This window comes from Ciconia boyciana, chromosome 4, assembly GCF_034638445.1.
Source record: "Ciconia boyciana chromosome 4, ASM3463844v1, whole genome shotgun sequence".
In the NCBI taxonomy this organism is placed as follows: Eukaryota; Metazoa; Chordata; class Aves; order Ciconiiformes; family Ciconiidae; genus Ciconia; species Ciconia boyciana.
The window spans coordinates 59,185,328-59,199,241 of NC_132937.1; positions in this window are offsets into that span (position 1 = coordinate 59,185,328).

Here is a 13,914-nt window from a genome sequence, read left to right on the forward strand (position 1 = left end):
TACAGAAAAACATCCTCAGAAAGTTAGAATATATGCAAGAATTTGGGGAAAGAAATAAAAATGAGAATGCAAAATTAAATCACTATGTCACAGATTGTCAGATTGCCCAACCTTAACCTCTAATACAGCTGAAATTGTCAGGAACAGAACTGGGCACTCTGGAGAGCTTTACAGGAGTGCAGCAATATCTATTTCCATTTTCAGCTTGGTGAATGACTGCTGCAGTGGTAAGAAAGCTTCAAATCTCCCTATGTATGCGGACCAAAGTTCAGGGAACTCTCTTCCCACTTTGTAGCAAAGCGTATGTATCTGATACTTTCAGATACTTCTCTTCTTAATTGTCAAAGTGTGATAAATTAATAGTCATAGTTTTATCATCCATGGATTCTTTTTCATTATAACTCCAAGGCTACTTTCTATACGTTTATTCTATATTTATTTCACAGAACCACAGAATCACAGAATCGGACAGGTTGAAAAAGACCTTTAAGATCATCAGATCCAACTGTAAACCTAACACTGCCAAGTCCGCCACTACACTATGTCCCTAAGCACCTCATCCAAACGTCTTTTAAATACTTCCAGGGATGGCGACTCAACCACCTCCCTGGGCAGCCTGTTCCAATGCTTGATAAACCCTTTCCTGATATCCAGTCTAAACCTCCCCTGGCACAACTTGAGGCCATTTCCTCTCGTCCTATCACTTGTTACTTGGGAGAAGAGACCGACCCCCACCTCTCTACAGCCTCCTTTCAGGTAGTTGTAGAGAGAGACAAGGTCTCCCCTCAGCCTCCTTTTCTCCAGGCTAAACAACCCCAGTTCCCTCAGCCGCTCCTCATAAGGCTTGTGCTCCAGACCCTTCACCAGCTTCGTTGCCCTTCTCTGGACACGCTCCAGCCCTTCAATGTCTGTCTTGCAGTGAGGGGCCCATTTCTATAGGCATTCATATGGCTTTCATTGCTTGTGCAGGCAGACATAAATTAACTTACAATAGCACTTTAGTGACTGACATGGACAGTGAGAAAGAGAAGTGGGTCACTATGTTTTCAAGACATGAAAATAACACAGATTGGACAATTATTTTCTTCCTTCTATATATTAGAAATAAACTGTTGGGGCAAATATAATTTGTCAGGAAGAGAAGAAGGGTTGGGAATCATCCTAACATTGTTTGTATCAGGGTTCACTGATAGTAATTTTATAATCTCCTCCTCTCTTTCAAATGTTTACCAGTTATTGAATAGTTACCATTAAATTTTCCACATGGTTGATTAAGTACTTCCAGGACACTGCTATAAAGATGCAAAGGACATAAACCATAAATTTTATGTTATTTAACAAACACCAGCATCTTTTTTTGCCAGACAAAATGAAATATTTCACAGGAAAAGAAATACTTCATGTCTAGAAAAAATGAGTATCAGGGTCAGATAAACATGCCAAAAATTGTGTATCAGCTGAATGAGGCAGTTCATATGTGTTTTTGGCCTATTGCAAGCACTAGGAAATGTTGCTTTGCTATTCTTCTATTACTGTGGGTTGAGATCTCACTGTGTTGCAGTTGTTGAACGTATTACAGAAGTGAAGTGATGATTATCGTGGCTCAGCTGATGAGTGGTAACTTGCTAAGCCAAAACAGCCTGATGGCTCAGCTGAACTTAGTAGGCAGAATAATGTACAACCTTTGTTTATTCTCAGAAACCTAAAAATGTTTAAGTTCATATTTTCAAAAATTACCTTTAAAATTACAAAATTAATGGAGAGAGGGTGTTCAGATTTCTAGGCTGGCTTTGCAAATCCCTCTCGTGTAGGGTTCGTATCCAAAGGACGAAATGACAATTTTGTAGGGTGCCCCCTTCGCACCTTCCTGTTCTTCCTCTTTTCCAGTAAGACTACATGATCCCATTCCCCCAGTTGAGCAGTAAGCCTATTTAATTTAATTAAAAGTATAAACTCCATACCTTTCTTTGACTCTATCAAGGATAGTACCCTGACACGAGGCATCTCTCAACAGTCCTTCCCAGGGTAATTATGCCGGATCCTGCATATTTCTGAACTGTGTACAGTAACAGAGTGTGCCCTTCTCCTCTCTCTTCTCGTTTCCCCCCGCCCCATCTCGCTGCCTCTCCCTTTCGTTGAAATGGCACCTAGAGAACAAATGCCTCCTTTGTCTGAAGCCTGCTTGTTCACAGTGGGGCTCTTGATCTGAACAAACCTGAAGATGTCAGGCTGTATAAACACTCAGGGAAAGATATGGTTCATAAAGGTTCCTGCTCTGGAAAATTATATGCTACTTTCAAAATGCTTTGCCACATTTAGAAGTGTAATTATACCCTTCTCCTTAATGACTGACGTGGCATATGTTTACACATGTTTTAGCTGACTTATGACAGTACACAAAAGCACATTGTACATTTGGTAGCAACAGCTAAAAGATGATGGGAACAACATCTGAACCTGCCTGTTAACGTTGCCCAGGTATTTTTGAACACAAAGTACACCTAGTGCCAGTGCTGGTCCCTTCCCCTGTGCTTCCTTTATATAATAAATTACATTGCCCCTTTTTTCTCTGGTCTGCAATCCATGTCAGCTCAGCCCTTCCAATCCTGTTTCAGGATTTTTGTTTCGCATTTTTGTTTTATTTGTAATTTTTTTTCAATATTTTCTGAATTCTCATTTGGTTGTTGGGGGGTGGGGGCAGTGGCGGAAAATCTTGTTAGTAGAAATGTTGTGCACGTATTGTAGGGCTGAGTTTCAGCCTACAGTAAATTTTAATAGTTTGGCTTTAAAGAACTGGATGGAACAGAGGTCTAATAACAATATTATGGAGCCTTTCAGCCCTAGGCTGGTGGCTGAATATGTGACCAAGGGTGTGGTGGCTGAAAATTATTATGCCTTAGTGGCTGCTACATGCGGTTATGAAACGACGAGGTGGCCCCAGCCTGACAGCCACCAACCAAACATTGCTGTTGCAGTCATCGCTACCTCCTTGGTGGTTTCAGGGAGTAATTCAAGACCTGAATGTGGATTGAAAGGACCTGTCCTCTTTGATCTTTCAAGCTGTGCAGGATGCTCCTTTGCGGACTGCTGAGGAGCAGCCATCCGGTTGCTCAGCCCAGGGAGCAAAAAAAAGCAAGCTTTTGGCTCTCTGGGGAGGAGCACAGGGGCAATGAATGCAGAGCGTTGCGTAAGCCACGGCTGCCAGAAAGCTTTTAAGATGCAAACATAAGGGGAACAGGGCACTCATTTCATACTTTGTGAAAAAGACACTGAACAAATATAGGATCATATGGTCTCTCACTCTCTGGGCCTCCAGGGCTGGGAGATCTACTGAGAAAGGGAGTTCATTCTCTTGAGGGAGAAATTGCCTTGCTTCACTTAACAGCTGTTCCTCTGGCATTTCTGAAGCATGCACTAGAGAAAGTGGAAAAAAATACAACTTCTTTTGAAAAGTTTTGATGTTGCTAACGCAACAACATGGACAAAAAATATTGTACAGGAATATTCCTGATCATCTCTGCTGCTAGCACACACGTTCATTAGACCATCCTCCTCAGCTAACACTCTCCCAACAGAAGCGTTTCTGTTTCCTATTAACATGGGCACACTCATGGGTAACTGCTTAGAACTCAAGGAGCAAATAATTACTTAAACTGACAAAGATGACAGTGCGCATTTAAGACAGGACATTAGTCTAGCCAGCAGAATCAATGCATTTTTCCACTTGTGCATTGTTATTACATGGTGTTTCTCTTTTCAAGGTTAGTTAAAAAGTTTTGGTATTCTCTATACCCAAACCACAGACTGGCATTTCTTTATAATGTCCACCCTATTGAAACGCAAAACCCTCAGTTTCCTAGTCATCATAATTCAAATCCACAGTGCCTAAATCTCCTCAAAGACAAAGATCTAATAAGAGGTAACCTGATACAAATTTCTTCAGGATATAAATACTGTTCAGCAAAGTTTGAGGAGACAGCCATGTGATGATTCCCCCTTCATCAGTGTAGCTTTCAGGCAACATGCAACCCAAGAACCCAAAAGATAAGTTGGTGTCTGAGGAAAGGCATTCAGAGTTGGTGTGGGGTTGTATAGCTCAGCTGAATTCAGTAAGAAGTAATACCTTACTCAAGGTAAATGATTAAAACAAAACTATATATCATTTATACTAGCTTTTGCATGAGCAATATGGCATCAGTGAATTTGCCTCTCACAGCCTTTGAGAACAGAAAACCAGTAAGCTTGGTGGGACTAACAGTGATTATTTGCTTGGACAAGCCAATCAATCGGTGGAATGGATTTAACTCACTTCTAAGGCAGAACTGGGAAATTTTGCATTCTTAGTGGTCAGTGGCCATGAACCGTTCCAGAACAGCTTTCTGGGGTCAATCTCATTTTGTGCCATGCAAAAGTCAAACAAAATCAATGCTTCCCACTAACAGTGTCCCACTGCTCAGAGAACAGCGATTCCCTAAGGTATGTTAATTTATTTACTACTTTCACTGACCTTAGTGGGGTTAAAGTAGTATGTATTTGAATATTTCTGATCAGCTCATAGGTAATTAAAAATGCCCTGGAGAAAATACCCTTCCCTTTCAAAACTGGTATACATCTGAAGCATTGCATTGGCAAAAAATCACAAATAGGGTCAAGTTTAGTTAGAAAGAATCAGAACTTACTCTATTGCAGCATTTGCCTCTGCAAATCTTTAGATAAGAAGGTGACGTCTAAGAAAGGTGCTTTATTGTAAGTGGATAAGAATTTGGGTTATCTTATACTTTTTGTATGCTTGGCATTGTAGCTTTAAAGCACTTTAAAACACACTGCATTAGAAATAATGGTTCTGTGGACATGCAAGTAACCGGGATAAGGATAATTCATATGGAGCCTGGAACAACAGAACTCATTTAATACAATGAGTGATTATTTAGGGTTTTCTCCTGTGTGTGTGCTCAAAATGCTGAATAAATTCAGCTTCTGTATGAGGTAGTGGCCTGGTCATTTTTCTAATACCTTGCATCCTTCTAGCAATGCAGCAGTACAAACAGAAGCCTCAGGTATTCACCATGTGGTATTTGCCTATTCTGTTGGTACCAGTGAGCTCTGAAGGCTCTCCATGTCTAAGAAAAATTGTAGGTTGTCTTGACTTATCATGGAACAAAATTGTCAAATTTTAGTCACTTAATGGTACGGGTTTGGTTTTTGCCTAGGTATTTAGTATGTAACCAATATGTGACCTAAGCTACAAAAATCCCGAGGAATTTAATTGCAGATGAAGCTCTTCACCTTGGCACCTTAGATATTTTTGTGTGCTAAAAGAACACACTAGCTACAGTGCAGATAGGGGTTACATCCCACTTTAGCATTTTCAGTACAAAGCCAAAAATGCAGAACCACTTGACATGTAGTGCTGAGTCAGTTCAAACGCCCTCTATTCCTTCAAACTAATTTGAAATACTTTTGAAGGGCTATTTTTCTCCTGATAGACTTCAGGGTAACTTCAGTATGATCTGTCTCCCCCTAGCTAGTGTACAAAGTTGGAATAAACACCATGTGTGTGTTTTTGCTAAAGCCCCATAAATATGAGCATGTGTTCACATCTAATGCAGAATAATTGGTAGCACGCAGGTGCAGCATTAATGATCACGGAAAAAGAGCCTCAGCTTACCTCATCTTAGCATAGTTTCGATGAGATACTTGCACATCACCTCTAGAAGGGAATATAAGCATACTGAAATCAATAATGAACACAGCCCAACACAATTAGATTTAATGTATACTTTGATACTTCAGTGTAAAGAACAAAGACAAGAATTTCAAATAAGATTCCACTGAAGGACTTATATGATGCTTTTTCTCTATGAGGTCAATGTTCAGAGATTTTGGAGGTCTTTTCCATCAGAAATGCTTGGAATTTTCCTGTAAACAAGCAGGCAGTGGAAACACCCTATCATCATACCCTATTATATCATGTATGAGATGATTCTTCATACCCAAATTCCATTATTTTTGAAGATTTACCTTCTTTCATGTTCATTTTGAAGTCTTTTCAAGCCTGAGTTTAAACATCAGGCAGTTCTATCTGATCTGGAGTATCTGTTGAAGAGGTGTTTTCTTCTCCTGTGGCTTTTGCACAATCTCCTCCTTTTTCAATACCAAGAGTTGGTACAGGAAGAAGTGAGATGGAGGAACAGAGGTTTGGCTGTATACCTGTACCTTTTTTATCAGCCCATTGCATCTATTCAAAGGGAAATCTGCCTAGGCCTTACCCAGGCTACAGTACTCCACGTGCTGGTATTTATAGCAATCTTTAATAGCTGCCAGCAAAGAGTCATCCTTCATTTGGCATCCCAAAGACCACAAACAGATAGAACAATGTAAAAGGAATATCTATCCTATAACAGCAATTTAGTAATCACAATAACCTGTGAAAACGTCACATACATAAGTAACCCTCTGTTTGTTTGGGTTTTATTTTTTAATGTGATGATGAGCCTCTATTAACACTTAGGCAAACCTTAGGCATCTGTCTATATGCATATATATTTATTATTCACTTTCAGGCATCTAAAAATATGTCTGACACTCTCAGGTGATGAAAATGACATCAGTGTGAGCTGAAGTGACTTAGTATCTCTGAAATCCAGGTCACTCACTGGGTTGCCTAAATATTGATTTAGATGCTTCACTTCAGACACTCAAGTCTGACAACTTTGTCCTTAACTGGTACTTTCTTCTCTATACATACAGTGCTAAAGATGTCAGCAAGAATAATCTTTCACTTGATTTTTCTCCCACTTAACTTTCTCCTCAACTAGTTTCCCATGTTTTCCTGATGTCCTATTTCCTTCCCACTCTCACTTATCAGTTTCCACACTGAAACATATTGTTGAACTTATCAGAAGAAGATTATCCCTCATTTGAAGTGTTTATGGTTCCCCAAACCAAATCCATTTTCTCTATGGCTTGTACTATTGGTTAAGCTATATAGAAAAAAATCCAATTTACTGGACATTTTCCTGCCTTCATTCCTGCCTCTCTGGCTGCCTAGATTGGTTGTCAACTCTGATGGCTGAATCAGGCTTTGTGCAATTAATCATCTCTAAGCAGTCTGCACTGTACTGGTGTAACCAACATCAAGTATCTTTAATTGTCCATCCTTTTGACATGTAACTTCATGCACAGATTTTCTCTGCCCTGCACTTACCTCCTGCAGAGAAATCTCTCTTAACAGCAAATTGGCCACCTTGCACCTTCACAACTTTCAGGACTATAGATTTTTTAATTAGCATTGAGAACCAAGATGACATGAGTAAATAGGATAAGACACCAGGTTTTCAGGAGAAAGAAAGCCTACCCACTCAAAGCATTGTGTGATGTTTGGTACAGAGAGAACTTCTATCCTGTCCTTCTGGTCCTACCACAGCCTGTAGACCTCTAAAATCCCACTGATAATCCCTGTGAGTGAACCCACAACCAGGCGCCAGTCTTCTCCTTTTTTGTCCATGCCAGATGGTATTGTACAGGGTACAGATTTAGCCTAGTTTGCATGCACTACACTGTTGTAATTTCAAAAGCATTAGGGCAATAACTCTCAGCAGTGCTTAGAAGCGTGGCAGCCGAACAGAAAAGAGGCTACCTTGGCACCAAAGCACCATACAGCGAGGATGGAGAGATGCCAGGGAGCAGTGAACATTGGGTGGTGAGGAAAGAAAATGAAAAGCAGGTGCTTGCTTCTGGGTTTTTTCCCTGTAGACCAGTTACAGGGATACCTTGACCACCTATGCTCTGAAGATGCTCATATGGCAAAGGGAAGATAGCAAGGTGGAACCTAAATTTCACATACTGAATTGAAACCAAGGTTCTGAACTTACAACAGTTAGCTTCTTTTAGTACAAAAGAAAGAACATTTATTAACCCATCTCAAAAAAAACCTAACCCAAACCTGGAAAGAAGAGTTCAGCTGCTGCTATATTAGGGTATTTGGAGTCACCTTCTAGTTTGGCTTTGATAATGATGAAACTATTTTACTGAAATGAATGAGCAACTAATTTAACTCTCTTGCTCTTAGAGAATAGTTCTGTAATGCAGAAACAAATAAAAGGCTGATGTTAGAAAAAATTATTAGTAAATCTTACCTTCATATTGTAAACATAACAGGCATTAGACACCATAGGAGTGAGATTATGTGGGGGTCTCACTCTTGGGATATTATTTATCATGTATCCGCAATATGTCATTCTGTCAAATGACCTAGGGCACAGTAGACTGTCTTCTGAGACTGAGCTTCCTAAGTGACACTGTCTACTCTAAAATGACTCTGCACCTTTCCTTTCTTTGCTCTTTTCTTAATACTTAGATAGGAATTATTTTTGCAATAGGTGCATCAGCAAGGAATGTTTATATTATAAAATAGATACAAATTGAATTCTTGTGTGCATTTTGTTGGTATCTACTTTAATCTGAGAGAAGGAATTTTGAATAAGTAGGAACATATAACATCTGTTTGAATGTGTGAATTTATTTTGAATGATGTTTTCAAATATTTAAAGATTATATACATCTTAGAACATTATTTTAAAACAATTACAGTATAGATTATTAATATCACAGAAACAATTTGCAAAGAAACTAAAAGGAAAAATCGGAAGACATTTTGCTACTTTGAATAACTGTGATGTGAGGTAGAGGTTTTCAGTGTGAAATTTTCAAGTAAAATAAGTTAATATGTCTTTTAAACAGTATACTATTTTTGAGGAATGGGAGTAGGGATTTTTTTATATCAATTTATGATCTACTTAGTGCTTTTGGCTTTACAAGTTTTAAGGACTGTGCAGACAAGGATAGTAATTAATAGTACTGTGAGAAACTCTGCCTTTGGTGCACTCCTGTACTTGATTAAAGTACTGGTCACCTAGTGTACAGAACACAAAAGAAGTATTATTCTCAATTATGGACCTTCACAAATACTGACTACTTTTTCAAATCTTGTTAAATTCAGAACTTGAGAAAAATCATAACATACAAATGTTAAACAGTTATTGAGACTCTTCTTTATTAAATCCCATTCTATTTTTCAAAGAAACCATAAACTCAGAACTTGAAACTGTGGGGCAGTCTTCCATCAGCATCCTCATCAGTCTATTGTTACAGGGAGATTTTAAAAGACATCAAGGCAAGTATGTAACTTGCCCAATTCCTCTTACTAAGGGCCTAATTCTGCATCTTCATATATATGCTTGACAGGTTATGCTAGTTCCTAATTACACAACACATACTGCTTGGGTCACTGGAAGCTGCACCTGTACATCTGAGAAAACATGGAAGTTTATTTTTACATATGCACTGTGCTTACCTGAATACTTCGCTTCGCCCAGTACCACAGCTTCCAACGCCATATTGGTTAACATTTTAATCATCTGATGTAGGCTATATGCATGTGAAAAAAACGAAGTGCACAAATTGTTCAAGGGTTGGAGGAGCAGGCATGCCTAAAAAGATGTGTCTCTAAGCATATGTCTGTATGCAAAGGTGACTACTCTGTTTCAGAGCACTTGGACAAGCACAGAAAACCCGGCACGTAAGTGACAATAAACCAGTCTATAATTACTGTGCAGCCCTCTCTGAGTCAGGTGGTAGGGCTACCTTGGCCTGAGGCAGGAAGCACATGCACATTGAAAAATGTGAGAGTCCTGTACTGGAGGGTTAAGTGCTTTGTACAGAAACAAATAAGAGATAAGAGAGCGGGAACAGGTGAAATAATACTGCCAGGAGGGTAAGGTTCGTAGGGCACAGATTAGCCCTGTGTCACTGACAGAGGAATAAGTGTCCCCAAACCACATCTTTTAAAATCAAGCTTTCCATCATCGCTGCCCAAGGTCAGACAGGCCTTGGGCAGAGCCCGAGCACAGCTTGAGCACAGTCCAGCTTGGCACAGCCGTGCACTGTGAGTAGCAAGCAAGACCACTAATGCTGCAGTCAGATTTCAGATCCAGCGGGCAAGCCAGAGGAGGCACCTTTGACAGCAGACACCTTCTGTGACTTGCAATGCACTAGCATGTGCTGTGCTGTCCTTTGTCAGATGGGAATCCCAGAAATCTGTCTCTATCTCACACACACCTCCCTACCCACCTGTGAACTGCTGGGAATTCCCTTACCCACTCAGGGAGGATGGATTGGCAATGATTTAGGAAGCTGGGCAGCTTTCAGGAACAATGCATTTTACATTTACAGGAATACATTGTTTTGTAGCCTTGCCGTACACACATCACTGCAGCACAGGGAGTAGTAAAGTCTAAGGACTGAAGCAATGGACAAATTATCTTCACCTAAATTTGAGAGTTAGAAATTAACAACCAGTAAGCTGTCGATTCATACAATACCTATAGTTAGTCACTGTACATGACATAGGAAACAGAAATAAGTGTTTCTCTAAAAGTCCTGGCCATAACATCACATTTCAAGGACAGTCTCATAGATGATTCTATGTCTTCGTAGCTATGTGTGTCAGCCCATCTCTGTAGCCACCGTAGGCTAATCTCACCCCGTTAAATATTCGAGCGCTGATTCTGTACAGGAAAGGGAAGCAGTTTCGAAGGCAGTCCATTATCAAACCTCCAGTTAGCCTAATCTCTTCATACTTAGTAGTTTCAAGGCTTGTGAAGACCTGTTACTTTAATTTCCTATTCTATGAAAGTGTGACTGACTTCCTACTTGGTGTCACTCTTCATCCTCCTATCTCCTCTGCATACATTTAACCTTAGGACTGCCTCTTCTCTTGATCCTGCATATTTCTGCTTCTGTTTTGCTACTGAAGTGAATGACTCCCTCTCTTGTTGTGCATTGTGCTGTTCTTTTTACAACCCCCACGTTGTAACCTGGGCCCTGCTGGTCACATTGTGTTCCACAGCTGATGATGATTTTCTACAATGCCCGAGGCTTGTCAGCCTTTATATCAAGTATGTTGCCTTTCTTGTATGTACCAATACAACTAAATATTCTCTCTCATCTCTGGCCTCCTCTATGCATCTGGACTTTCCCCTCTTAGCCACTAGCATGTGCTGCCCTCATGCGCTCAGACAAAGGTTTCTTTGAATATTATATTAATTTTCTCCAAGCTTTTCATTAGTATTTCCTTAATCTTCATCCTGTGCCTTCACCTTTGTGACCTGCTGGTGGGGTGTCACCACTCGATCCTAGTACTGATACCTTACTTCAGAAACTTTACCTACAAGAGACAGATGTTTGAACATCAACTCTCAGCTGGTCTCAGTTGTCATCTGGGCACCAGCTCCTGGTATTACACCAGCTTCAGGGGGCCACACTACTTCTGGAGCATCTACAATTAAAAAAAAGGGGTTATTGATAAAGTTTATTCATATCTAAAATCTAGCTCTTACGAGACGCACAGATTCATTCACAAACCCACTAAAACCCATGTCAGGTCTTCAGTCCTCTCTGGATGTAAAAGTATGGCATGGAAATTGAGCCTCTTCCGCCTCACGAGTTCAGTAGCAGTTGTACAGGAATCTGAAATGTGACCTTCATGTATATGGGCCAGAAATAACTGACTCATTCACCAAGAGAAATGTATGGAAACCAACCCATTTGATGTATCTGGCACTGCTGTGTTTGTGGGTGGCCATTTACAAACACGGCAGTGTATTTATCTACAAAAAACCCTTCCAGGTTTTAGCTAAATCAGAAAAGATTGGAAAAGAAAGGTTTTTTGTTTCCACTAAACACATCTGTCTGCTCGTCTATATACACTCATGCAGAAATTTCTAGTCACTCAAGTCTCCAGGGTGTTTGAAAATGTCTGAAGTCTCTTTAAAGAGCAGATTAGCATGTATCCTAAAAGTTAGAGTGTAATACTATTTAACTGCTCTATTTTTCCATTATGGGCCTGTCAGCAGGAATATGTTGCCCTATAGTACATGACAAGTGAAAACGCTAGTAACATTGTTTTTCATAGACAGAAAAAATACCAAAGAAGCAATTTCTTAGCTAAAATGTCACCTGTTAGATGTATGGGGCTCACTATATTTTGTTGCCCTGGTAACGAATGGTGTAAAATGACTCCTTTGCACAGCTCCATCAGAATGATTGCATCCTGTTTTTTCCATCATTTTACAAGAGGCTGTTTTCATTCTCCCTTCCTGACCATATTAAGTGTAAAGAGATTGAATTACTGTGCTGTACCCTCTCCATCCGATGTGGATTTAAGAGTTGATATTGATGTACTGAGAACTGCGTTCTTCTTCAAGAAAAAAAAGCTACAAATTATAATGAATTTGACTTTTATGTATCGACCGCTCAAGTAGTGAAGTAGTGTTTCTGCACCCAGGGAATAGACATGGCATGATCAGCATTTTTCACTTGAACGAATCCAATTGATAAAGCAATATACTCAGTGTCACTTTGCTTGATCTCCAGGTTTAACAATAGTCATGCTAAAAGTAGATACATTACGCCATAAATTTTACTCATAAAAAATGTGCTAGCCATTGCTTTATACAGCTGCACTCTTTCCAACTTTTCACTGAGCAGGGCAGAAAAAGACCAACAGAAGTATTGTGCCAAGAGCATGCAAGTGTGGGCAAGTGGCTGACAAGTATTGGAAATACGTATTTACAGTTAGAAAACCAAATACAGCACTGTTAGGTGGGTGCTGATTAGCTCTTCTCTTAGCACATGTGCACCTTAGGACCAAATGCCACCATTTTCACACTGAGGCTGCATGTCTGGACAGCTGCAAAACCAAGCGAAGGGTCATTACATGAGTATTAAGGATTCACAAGAACATTTTGAACATTTCTGTACGTTATGGTAACCTTAGGCCAGTACCTAATTTTCTTGGTTCTATAAACAATTATTGTATGGATCGCTAAGATACAAATGCAATATTACCACACGTTTATTACTTAAAGAGAATGATGTAATTCATCCATTTTATAGAGGATTAAAGGCACAAGGAAGATTACTAGCAATGTAACTTTTTATAATTAAGCACAAGCTATGGAATATCATAGTTAAAATGTTAATGACTAAACTTTGTGTGTTAAAGATTGTTTTTCTGTAAGATAAGCAGTATCTTTTAAAAAAAACCTGTTTAACCCTGTGTATGTAACTTATTTTTTTACGCAGACCATATCTTGTCTATAAGTAATACTTCATTTAGAATTACAATCCAGAAAAAGATGAAGCGAAAGAAGGTGAATGTTTAGTGAGTGTGTAAATGTTGCCTGTGACATTAAAATAGTGGGAAATCGAGAAGATCTGTTTTCAGCTAGTTTACTGTATTCATCTGGGGCTCAATCCTGCAGAGAAATTGCTGGAAAGATATATTTTAAGGGCTCCCATTGTTTCTTTTAGAAGTTTCAAAGTGACATTCCTAAGTCCTAGCAAGTAAGGAAAGGGACAGAAGACTTGATACCAATGATTTCATATTTAAGGTAGTTACAGAAAAGAAAGCTGCAGGTCTCTGACCTTGAACTTTACTGGCAGTCTTTTAACTCAAATTCAAAGTTCTGCACCTTGGATTGTGTAATTAGTGATATAACCTATTCACACTCAGATAAAACATTATTTAGGCACCAAATCTCACAGTGGGGAGAAAATAAATCACTCAGTTTGAGATTAATGGAATTCACCGATACTCTATGAATGCTTTGGGAATTGAGGACCTGGACCTGGATGGTTTCTCCAGCCCCTGCCTTTCTTGCTGCTGCTGCTTGTGATGGCCTTGCTTGGTCATCCAGCAGCTGCAGCATGACTGGGCTGAAATGCTTTTGCGCAAAGGTGATAGAGGAATGGTTGTGTTGGGTTACTCTCTTTAAGGGTTTCCTAAACGACATGAGAATTCCCACTATATCCCCAGAGGGGTTGTAAATCTTCTTTGTACCCCCATAGTAC